Below are 10,301 nucleotides of genomic sequence, written 5' to 3' on the forward strand. Positions count from 1 at the left end.
TCAGATGGGACAGACTGAGATCAAAAACTTCCTGGCAGATTAAAACTGTTGTGTTGGACCAAGACTTGAAATCGGGACCTTTGCCTTTTGCAGGAAAGTACTCTACCAACTGAGCTACCCAAGCACAACTCACAACCCGTCCTCACAGCTTCAGATCTGCCAGTACCTCATCTCCTACTTTCCAAACTTCAGAGAAGCTCTTCTGTGAACCTTGCAGGACTAGCACTCCTGGAAGAAAGGATATTGCGGAGACATGGCTTAGCCACAGCCTGGGGGATATTTCCAGAATGAGATTTTCATTCTGCAGCAGAGTGTGCACTGATATGAAACTTCCTGGCAGTGTAAGTTAATGCACATGTGTCAGAAAAACAATCCTGTAACCTTCAATTACTGCATAGTAGTGTGCTGCTTGCCACAGTCACGTCTATTAAACACTTAGGAAAAAAGTTGCAAAGCAATATGAAATCAAATGAGCATGTAAGGATTGTAGTAAGGAAGGTGAATGGTTGACTGCAGTTTAATGAGAAGATTTAGGTAAGTGTGGTTCATTAGTAACAGAGACCACATGTAGGACACTAGTGCAACCCATTCTCAAGTACTGCTTGAGTGTTTGCAATCCGCACCAGTTTAGAGTAAAAGAAGACATCGAAGAAATTCAAAGGTAGGCTGCTAGATTCATTACTGGTAGATTCAAACAAAACACAAGCTTGGATACTACGTAATTTCTTTTTGATATTCAGTTTCTGCTCATTCTGATGAAATCAGTAATCGAGATTCTGTAGCTTTTCATGCTGTCAGGAATTGATCTAAGGCATGATACACAATTAAGACTTAGGTGTCATCTGTTGATAAGACAGAATGAACAACAAATTTTAGTTGTAGATCACACATTTGTATAACAGAACATTACAGGGCCCAGGTAAATGTTTTACATTCAGAAATGCTTCCATTTGATGTTACAATTACTCTTTCCTTCCTGCCTGTCGCACAGTAACATTCTACCCTTGACCCTGTATGTCTGTATTTTCTACGTAAATGATGATTAGTTCACCAAACAAGAATTATTTTCAGGTCACAGAAAACTGCACTGTTGAAAAAAAAAACTACATCCATGGGCAAACTCAAACTTGCATGTACATTTGTTATCCAAACGCTGGCCATAGCTTTTGAAGATAGGCACTGAGTGCCAGAACCAGTTTTGATTGTGTCATAAAAAAAAGTTGAAAAGAAAACTTTATGATGAGCATACCTTTCCGGTAAATTTACTGATAAGTGTTCCTTATGCTCTTCTGTTTCTGTGGCCTAATTTATTTTTAAAAGTAATATCTTTTGTGTTAGCAAATAGTGTTTTATGTCAATAATTTAAACACATATGGGAAAAATTGTCATCCTGAGGACTTTGACAATATCAGCCAATGGATGTGAAATAATACTATATACATCCTTGATTATATTGGCTGGTATTCCACCCAACCTCTGTCATTTTTTAGGACAATAATGTATTTTCTACATACTTTTAACTTATCTAGTTCTTGTTTGACAATCAGCAGAATCAGTTTCTCTTGGCCAGGCATAAGAGTGATTCACAGCTTACCTTATTAGTCTGTAGTTTTATATATCCCACCTGGCAACATTGTTGTAAAAAGCAAAAATGGTTGGATTAATTTGCTGTCTTAGGTCTACAAAGGCAAGTTAATAAAGCTGTGTAGCAACATCTAGTTTACCATTCACACAGCTGTGCATAAAAATACCACCTGCCATGCCACAAAAATGTTATCCTACAATGGTCAAATGAATTGCTTTTGGGCTAAACCACCACCACTACTGGTGCTGCTGTCCACATGAAATGTTATAGGAAGACTGAATTGAAATGCAGTGGTGCTGACATAATGATAAGTTGAAATTCAAATTATAATCCAACCTTACCTTCTCTCGGCTGCTATCCAGAATTTTGGCCAGGAACTTTTGTTTTTTTGGTTAAGCTCACTAACAGACTTGCATAGAAATATTGCACTTATAAAGTACTTACTCTGCAATTGAGAGGAAACAAATTTTGAACACGATATTGCTACAAGAATTTGTAGAATCCACAACTGCAGCTCACAATCTTTGAATATTATGAAATACATTATACACAACACTCTTAAAGATTCCAAAATTAATCAAAAATACACATTGACAGACATTAACCGAGCTTATGGGGAATGATTTGTCTGTACAGCAATACTACTACTAAAATTTGTAAAAAGAACAAATGTAATTCACAACTGGTGATACAGAATGAATTCCGTTTTGCACAGCACTCTTAACTGTTCAAAAGTATGTAATATAAAAAAATTCAAGTTCGAATACATCCATAGAAAAAATAATGGGAAAACAATGCAAACGGCATGTTTAATTTGTAAGTGAAATATGAGAAATGAAAATGTCAAAGAAATTTTTTGTCTGACACATGTGATCTCACTGATACACAAAGGAAAACCCAGGAATCAACTTACATATGTAAATAAAGATGCAGGATGCACAGAATTTTTACTTCACTGGTTCTGTGTCAATCTACACACAAGTTCTTTCACTCATACTATAGTTAAAATGTCATTAATTTTCTACATAAATAGATTTTATTACTAAAAAAAATTTTTTTGAATGAACAGGAAATTTAATGTCTTCAATGAATTCATGTTGGCCTCACTTTGTGATGAAGCAAGCTGGGATATTTTTACGTCCCCTCTTGTTTTGCCATCTGCCTCCTTAAATTCATTTTTCCCACTTTTAACTAATCACCATTAACATGTGTGAGTATAATCTACATTTTCATAAAAGAGAAAGGTTGGCCCTCAATTTTAAAGAATATAACACAAGATCTAATTTGGTGCTTAGTTTTAAGTATGTAATTGATTTTCTAATTTATTTCAACTATTCCTAGTTCATGTCTTTTGTTATAGGGTGAAATCAGTAATTGTTTCGTAACTTAAATTCTATTGTTGACTTATAAACAAATATAAATTCTGTACTAATTATAAACATTTGGAGTAGTATTCTTAAAGGATCTATTTGGCTCTATTCGAAAACATGTTAGCAAAGCCAGTCCTTCATTAATTCCAAAGTAATTATCAGTTTTGTCAAAAGTATTGTTTGTTTAACTATATCTGTTAATTTCATCATTTAAACAAATAATTCGGCCTAACCTTTGTAGAAGAAGAAACTGTTAAAAGGAACAATTTTTTATATATATTCAGCTAATTGAATGAAGTATGTTTCAATTGTAACTTCTGTAAATTAAACATCAAACAATGTGTAGTTCCAGTACCTATTATTGTGATTATATATAAGGGCCTGATTTTTGGTTTCGAGATAATCAGTTCATGGCCGAGTTTCAGATGAGGAGCCCATATTGGTTAGGTCAGCAACAATGCATCCACTTAACTGTGAAATAAGTGTAGTAGGTCGTGTTAAAACAATGACAGTGTCTGTTCAATATGTACCGTCTTATGCGGCAAGGACTGTGGGGTTAGGTTTTTACTGCTCGTATATGTACGACAGTAAACTATTGTAGCAGTATGTTGATGTTTGCTTGCAACTTATTAATGAGACTTATCGAAAGTTAAATAAAAGTGCACTGGCCAAATAACTGTGTATTATTGAGGGGCTGTGAACAGTGAAAGTAAAGAACTGTGAAACTTAAATGTGCACCTGTCAGTTACATCATTTAAAGTAGTCAGTGTTGAACTTCCACTCCCCATTATTCAGCCAGTATCACAATGCAGTACGTCGACACCGAGGACCATCAATGAAGAAATAAATCAGATGAACTTCACAACTTTAGAAAACAACAGTGCCTATCTTAATTTTACAAGCGTCTGCTGTATTTCTAGTAAGATTGTTTCATTATTTCTCTGATTTAAACTAAGTAATAGAGACATAATTTATTTTCTTGTGTTCCCCCAAAGGAATCATTTTGTAATCATGACATCTAGAAAGTAGTGGGTCAACTACTACACATAAAGGTATCTTCTAAAATCCTTGGTCTCTTCATATTTTAATTCATGAGAACAAGAGAGGGAGTGGGATAGAATGTATAAAAACCTCACAAGCATGATCCCATCCAATGTTACCTCAAGCAGCTCCTCAACGCCTTAGGCTCATTCCAAAATCTGACATCTGAATCCATCTTCCTCCTCACACCAATAACACCTCCCCACACATTACCTACTCCCAAAATTCTACAAACTTAACTCCACAGGTCTCCGTACTTGTCATTACACTGAAGATGAGTAGAGGGCTCCACTTCCCTCACCATCTCTGCACAGTTACTGTCCCATTACCAGCAGGCTCTTGGTCGGTCACTGTGGATGCGACACCCTTGCACACAAACACCTACCTTTCCCAAAGTCGGCCTGATACTAAATCCACCATCTCTTTCCTAATCCTCCATGCCAACCACACCTTGGCCCATAATTATTTCACTTTCAAAGGAAAAAACTACCAAGATATTCATGGCATTGCCATGTGTACTTGCATGGCACCATCCTATGCCAACTTATTTATGGGCCATCAGGAAGGATCCTTCCCATCCAGTCAATACCTGAAACCTCATATGGTTCAGATTCACTGATGATATTTTCATGACCTGGACTGTCAGAGAGGAGAATCTCAGATCTTTGTTCCATGATCTCAACAGCTACTACCAAATCCATTTCACCTGGTCCTTTTTAACTCATCGAGCCACCTTCCTATATGTTGATCCCTCTCAGATGGCTCAAAAACCACATTAGTCCACATAAAGCATACCAACCAACTGGCAGCTGTCATCTGCCCCATGGCAACAAGCCTCTCGCAGTCGCCCTTAGTTAAACTTCCGCTAAACTGTTCCCACTGCCTCACCTTGCCTTTTCTCTTCTCTCTTCTGTTCATACGACTCCTCCTCTGTTCATGTGATGCACTTCCTTCTCCCAACATTCTTCCTCCCCTTCCCCCATGTGGTCAGTCCCTCTCTTCTCCTCTCCCTTTCTTCATCTTCACCTTTCTCTCCTAAGCCCCCTCCCCCCGCCACTTCCCCCATTTCCCTCTTCCTACAACAGTTTTTCCTGTACCCTCTGTAATCTCTTCATCTTTCCATGCTGCTGCAGAGTCCTCTGTCTAAAGACCTGCCCTCTTTCCTTCCCCCTCCTTCCTCCTCCAGCCCAAGCAACTACTCTCAATAATCAAATATCAATAAGCAGTACTTCCATGGTCATGGGAGAATGCATCTGGGTATGTGATCTTAGCAAAAGTACAAACACAACTGGTACTTGAAAGTTAGTGTGAATACTGTTTCTGTAAATGTTTCTGTGCTCCAAGCATCAATCCGCTATAAGTGAATGATTACCTTTCTCTTATATTATGTATTACTTCATCCAGGACTTATTGTTATAAATATTTTGATAAATAATGAGAAAGAAAATATTATAAGTGGGCAAGACATAATTTCTTTACTCCAATGTACAGGAATATGTTCTCATGGAAAACCTGACCAGTAAAATGGATTAAGTTTGACATTCGAGTCCTGTTTTGTCTTACATTGCAAGTCATACAATTGACAATTGATCATTTTCCTAATGACTACAAAACAAGAAGGTATTAAGAAGTACTGCACAAAGTATTCCGAGAAGAATAGCTGCATCGTCAAAGCGGATGCCAAAGTAAGAATCATATGCACAAAAAGCTCATCTTTAACGTTTCACAACTGCTACTGCCACTTTATTTGACATAATAGTGAGTGCCATTTTTCAGCTTGTCTGTCAATATCTCAAGAAAAGTTTGCAAACATTTGATAATATAAAAGTACTTTGTCCCTCCAAAGCCAAATACTACAACCCTTCACTATCACATGCATCATTTGTTGTTACTTTTCAAATACTAAACAATTTTAACAAAAATAAAATCTCTTCATGTTTCTGTAACAGGGTGTATATGTGGACAAGGAGAAAAAATTGTGGATTTTTCCTGGATATCCTGGTTAAAAATACATTTTCTCCCTGGTGAAAATACAATTTTGCCGTGTTATGTGACAGTATACTTTACCTCGGAACTGTAGAACTTATCCTTTGATAGGATATGGTTTTATACAGCAGCGTAGAATTTATGGGCACTTAAGAAAACGTTGCTCAGGGGGAAAAAAAACACGTTTTGGAAAGATCTTTGATGTGCAGCAACATGTACGCTGCACATTTTCATATTACGAAAGTATAAATTGGAATTTCACCAGCAGTAAAAGTTAGTGGTTAAATTAATATACATAGTGTTGCTACAAGAAAAGCAAAGCTTTCGCATATAATATTTGTCTCAAAGATTAATAAGCTACAAGAGAAGCTAAGCTTTCACTTATTATGTTGATCTGTTTAGTGCATGTTACACTTTAAGATACATCACACAAATTCGCCAGTAAAATTTTTAATACTGACATAAATCTCTGATCTTCTGGGGTCGAAATTCTTCTAAATGGCTCATTATCAAAGAGTTGATTTTTAAAAGAGACCAAACACTCTGATTTAAGAAATCCATCGTACATTCTCGCACATAGTTCATCTTGCGTAAAAGGAAATTTATTTTGAAAATAACACTTTCTGAACAACAATTCACAATATTTTTCCTTGACCTGTTAGAAATAGATTCATTTCAGTAATTGTCAGAGCGCGCCTATCCACCGCACTTGCGCAGCTACGGTGATGTAGGAAGTCCATATGTTCATACGTGTAAAACATTAAAAGATCTTACATTATGTCATAAAAGAAACAAGACATCAGAGGATACTCCAAGAGCATCAGAATTTCGTGAACCATACTAAAATGCATAGTTCACCAGATTCTCAATGATGTAGGCCTCGACCAGATATGAAGCTTTTCAGTGTGGTTTTCAGGACGTAAATTTTCTTGGAGTACCAGTACTGTATTCTCATATTTGGTTCTTTATTATGGCATAATGCTATAAGTGCTAGAAGATGAAAACATGCACCTGAAATGCAGCAAACAGTTGAAACTAGCCAATAGTGTGGAATAAATTGGCTGCTTCGGCAGGAAAGCTTAATAAAAGCCAAATTTATTTATCAAACCGACAAAAATAACTTCATTGTTCTGCAAGGCAATTGATGCTTGACTGTCAGAAAGGTGGAAATAAAATCTAAAACTAGAAACATAGTTTACCCTTCCATAATTATGTGAATGTATTTTAATTCACTTGATAGCTCCCAGCCACAGAAATCCGTCTTGTTTTCATTTGATGTGAGAGCAGTAAATGAGAGGAAACAGAAAAATCACAAAAAATGGGTCACGTGGGAACTACCCTCTCCCCCCAACTATAAGTTAGACTGCCCTGCCCATCAGAATGTAAAAAAAAACTTTTCGAATATAAGTTCATTTCGTACCACACATCTTTCTGAAGAGTCTGATACATAAAAGATATATCTTCGAGGTAATATAAGACATGTTATTTGGTCTTAAGTGTGCAGTGAGGTCCCATGCATCTTCGAACAACATTGTTATACCGCACATCACTGTATTTCACTCCGTGGAACTCAAACGTGTATATTTTGTAATGGATGCCATCAAACTTTTTTTCTTTTTTACAAAAAAAAAAAAAAAAAAAAAAAAAAAAAAAAAAAAACCTCACAATTAATACTTAATGGCATTATTTGTAACCAGGAGAACAAGAACTCTTCAGAAAAACTGGACTCTTTATTGCCTATTAGCTAATAACTTGCTCTTCTGAGTGACATAAAATTAAATATAGGAAACCTAAAACCGGTAAAGACAAGAGACAGGCAAGACAGCACACATTTCTTCGATCTTTAGGTCCTAGCGATTTTTCTCTCTAATCTTGCTACAGCTTTACATGGCGTGCTTTCCTTTCTGTGAAAGGACTATTACCTTATCAAAGGTCATCAAACGTTTTGCAACATGAAAAATAGAAATGTTGGCTAATACTGGTAAAGCTGTTATAAATAGTACCCAAGACTGGTGTGGTTTCTCGATCTGATTACGTCTATTTTGTCACTGTGTGCTGGAGAAAACAAAATAGGTCTGTCTGATATTTCAGCAATTGTAACACACACCATATAAGCGAGACTGTTTTGGCAATCATGATCATTTTTATAATACATCAGAAAATAATTCACAAAGTACCAATATGAAATACCTATTTGGCCTACTACAAGCAAAAAGCTTGTTTCTCATGCACGAGACTGAAAAGTAGTAGAATGAAATTTTTGTATAAATTTGGAATCATCATATTCTTCCATAATTTGTGTGATGTCCCCGTGTCTTCTCGTTCCTCATTCTAACAAACAGTCTTGTCATCACTAATTCTGTAACTATTCCTACCACTGTCAAAACTCATACTCCGGTTAACTTCACTAACCCTGCCACAATCACAGGTTTAGTTATCCAGTGGTTATTCTCTGGTTAGGCGTTATTACGTGTTCGTACAATGCATTTTCTGCGCTACTCCCAGAATGGAACTTAAGTGGCTGCTAGCTGGGGACTACAACTGGCCCTGTCTCATGTAGCGATCTGGCCAAAAAATTTGTCAAAATTTCACTTTCTTGGATACACTGGGAAGATAATAAGTAATCTTTCTTACCTGTTAGTCATTTATTCCCTCTCTGGTAGTCTGAATCTACGGATTTCGCTAGTAATTATAACAACGCTCAAAATTTGCAAACCGAATCAACCACATAAACAAGCAGCACTTGGCATTCACCAGTTCAGCTTTATTCCGCTCAGCTTGTATAGCCCCGTCCCGTTTTGCCTGCAGGAAAATTTATTTCTAGATGTGACAAGGATTCCCTGCCAGAGACATCACGTACACTATGCATGCATTCAAAGAATCAACTTATAACTCATTCAGAATTCAACTTAGAATGTGTTAAAAAAAAAAACAGCAGGGGTGCGTTTCAAAATCATGTGAATAATCAATAGGCCGACGTGCGCTGGATGGTAGGTGCTTTGTGAAACAAGTTTATTTGTTTGTTCCCCCCCCCCCCACCCTCAAGAATATGAATTTGCTCCCTCCCCCCAAAATTGCCGCCCAGTTCAGATACCCTGGTTTGCCCTCACTCCCTACTAGATCCGGGCCTGCTGCACACATGTGAATCTGGCAGCTTGGGCATGCTAGTAAAATTTTTCCAGGTACCATGTGGCTGGTTGCTGCTACTGCTGCTTACACAGCCAACAGCCACACTTCTGTAACCAGAAGCGGGGAAAGGTAGTACTCATACGTGACAACTGCGCGTGTACATGAGCCCGCTCTTAACTGATTAAATGAGTCTAATGTAAACAGTTGTGACGTCATGCTCATCGAAGGCAATTTGTTGTTATGAAGCATTGCATAGTCTTCCAAAAGCCTGACGCATTTTGTTGTTGGCAGGCACTTGTACGAGCACTGTGTTATTTTATATGGCACATTTCCTTTGCAATTTAAGTTTTATTTTCGTTTTTTTCTCTCATTCATGTTTTATGCTGCAGTATTATTCTGCAGTAGCGGGATACAGTAATATCCTTTGTTAGAGTAACAGTTCTTACCAGTCAAAATTACAAAAATTTAACTGAAAACTAAAACAAAAAATTCCCAGAATTCTAAAAAATTCCCGGATGAAAAAATTCCCGGGTTTTTTCCGGATCTCCCGGTTGTCCTGGGTCGTATACACCCTGTGTAAATAAACAAAGTGTTCAAAAATTCCCATTACATATTTTTAGGAACTGTAGAGGGTAGAGAGTATGTGATATTTTGAACAGGAAGCCATGCCAATAAATGTACAGTTTCCCTTCTATAGCAGCTTCAGTTCAGATGTATAACATGTCCACATCTGCTGAAGGAGAGAGAAAAGCCTCAGAGCTGCTTGTCCTGGTATGTGATTGAATAGACAGGATGACATGTACTATGTCAGACAATAAACTGGTGTCACCTAACATCTGACTTGCTGCAAGACCTATTCAATGCCTGTGCATCTTTGATACAATAAACATGGTTCAGTATGTATTTTTGCTTGTGTATGGTGAAGCTCGAGGTAATGGGAGAACTGCAAGTCGGTTGTAGTCACAAACATTTTCTGCAAAATAGCATGCAAACTTTATGCCCAACTTACGCAGTGGCTCCAAGAAACGGGTACCTTCACCCTGAGGAGACAGGACTGGGGTGCTTGGAGACAACAACACGCCTGAATTTGAAGATTATGTACTGTATCACATTTAAGAGAACCCCTCAGAGCATACCCAGACTCACTGCACATGCAATGGGTATTAGTCACAGTATCGTCTGGGATTTTC

The sequence above is a fragment of the Schistocerca nitens genome, chromosome 7, assembly GCF_023898315.1.
Source record: "Schistocerca nitens isolate TAMUIC-IGC-003100 chromosome 7, iqSchNite1.1, whole genome shotgun sequence".
NCBI classification, from domain to species: Eukaryota; Metazoa; Arthropoda; class Insecta; order Orthoptera; family Acrididae; genus Schistocerca; species Schistocerca nitens.